At 37.0% G+C, this 1945-nt stretch overlaps 1 protein-coding gene across 1 annotated transcript in view; it reads left to right on the top strand.

The window, feature by feature from the left end:
* Positions 1 to 238: 238 nt before the first annotated feature.
* Positions 239 to 1945, top strand: part of LOC122791543 (zinc finger protein 706-like) — a 230890-nt gene continuing 229183 nt past the window's right edge. Inside the window, exon 1 of the mRNA XM_044059293.1 lies at positions 239 to 344. The gene's annotated coding sequence lies outside the window, so the exon portion shown is untranslated. The remainder of the gene's footprint in view (positions 345 to 1945) is intronic.

The raw sequence follows: 1945 nt of genomic DNA, 5'->3' as shown, positions 1-1945 counted from the left end.
GTATAAGTAAGTCAAATGCTACAAAAATAGGCTTTTATTTTGTCAATAAAACAGAACTCTGTTCTTGGAATTGGCCGTGGGTATGTTTTGTCCTGCAAAATCTCATATTTTTACAATATATGTCCCACTTTGGGCATTTGAAAAGGTGGCAAGCCTATAAACATAATCCACAGTTACTGTGCGAGTTATCATCCCACGCTGCAGGTGGCTCCATCGACAATACAGATACTTCGTGAGTTAAAACAGACTTGTAATACTCCTTCATTGTAGTTTTTTTCTTGAGGAAGTGAGGTAACCAAAATCGTGAGGAAAAAGAGCTAGAGCACGCCCGAGTTGGGTAGTAGGTAATTACTTACTGTATGATGTTTTTGTTTGACATAGATTACTAGTCTTCTCAGTTACCCGATCAGATTTTGTAAAATAGTGTGTGTAATGGTTGAATAGGCTGTTTGAGGGGTCTTTTCTTAGTTATGAATGTTAGCCGCCTGCCTTTCTGTTGTTCCGGTTCCTCCATGTTTTTATGTTTTAGGAGAGCATGGATGTGAATATCATAACATTTGTAAATGAGATAGTATGTCAAAATATTGTTTTAGAAGGTGTTTAAAGTTCTTTTTAGTAATGCAGTAGGAATAACAAAGCATGGTCAGTATTAACGCATATGATTTACGGAAGATAAGAGGAAAAGTGGGTCAACCGGAAACAGTTGGTTAAAGCCTGTCAGGATGAAGACATTGTGTCAAATGAGTGTTACTTGCTCCAGGTTATATGTCGCGTATTTGCACTATTATGGAGTTTTCTCTAAGCTGTCCAAAATTTTCTTAGTCGTGTCTTGGTAGTTAATTACTCATTTGGGTTCATAGTCTGAGTAGTTGTTAATTGGGCTCTTAAATTGTTTAAGTGGATTATTTTGGCCAAACAGTTTCAAGTGAAACTGTTTAATTTTATTATAATTTTGATAGCTATTACTGTTTTGTTTCTAAACTTCTACCTTTTAAATAGATTTTTCCTGTAGTACGCAAAACGCGAGTATTTTTATAGTCGCAATTGTCGCTGGAGAGCTTGTTTTCTAACTCTTATTTTTAATTTGAGTTTTATTGTTGGGAACTAAGTAGTTTTCAGGTGTCTGTCTGGGTAGATTAGTTATGAGTGTGTTAACTTGTGTGCAGTGCTTTAATGTGCATATATCTCAAATGTAGCATACCTCATTTTGTAAGACACGCAGGTGATGCGCCCCTTCAGTTAGAAATTGTAGTTGATGACTTCTTATCTGATCATATTTCCACATCTTGGTTTCTGTCATTTCCAAAGACATCTCCACTAAGTCTTGACTCCCCTTTATCAGATCCATTATTGAATGTAGTGCCCCTGTTGGCATGCATTTGTCTGAAAATGTCGGACCTTGTTCTTGGAGATCCTTATTGAAAAGATCATTGACCTGAAAAAACTCTTGGCAATCAGGAAATTGTGGCAAGTCTTTCTCTGCGGTTATCTGTGTAGATACAGCTCTATCTTTTGAGCCATTAATGGTAAAACCTTTTGTTCCTTTGTAGACTAAGTTTACCTCCAGTATTCTGTTGAAGAAACTAAACCTTCATTAGCTGAAAAGACAAGTTGACCTGACAGTGGAGATATCTGACTTCCACTGCACGTCAAGTAGAGTAGCAACCTTTCCACAACTTAAAGGAAATAAGCATCTGTATTATTTTTTTTTTTTGGGGGGGGGGTCCTGCACTCCAATTCCCCCTGTTAATTACATAGACCAAATCCACACAGTAGTGTGGATAGGACAAATTCCATGATCACCCCTGTATTGCGATCCCACACAGAAAAACAGATGGTTTGTGTGTTCCAAAATCAGCTGATTGCACATGCTGGCTGTTTTTCCTTTCTAAACTGACCAAATGAATGGCAAATATGTATAGATATATACAGATGCATGTTTAAT

Source organism: Protopterus annectens, chromosome 1.part2 (genome assembly GCF_019279795.1).
Source record: "Protopterus annectens isolate FY-2018-M chromosome 1.part2, PAN1.0, whole genome shotgun sequence".
In the NCBI taxonomy this organism is placed as follows: Eukaryota; Metazoa; Chordata; order Ceratodontiformes; family Protopteridae; genus Protopterus; species Protopterus annectens.
Note: the sequence above shows the minus strand (reverse complement) of the source record. Positions and strands in the feature narration are given on the sequence as shown.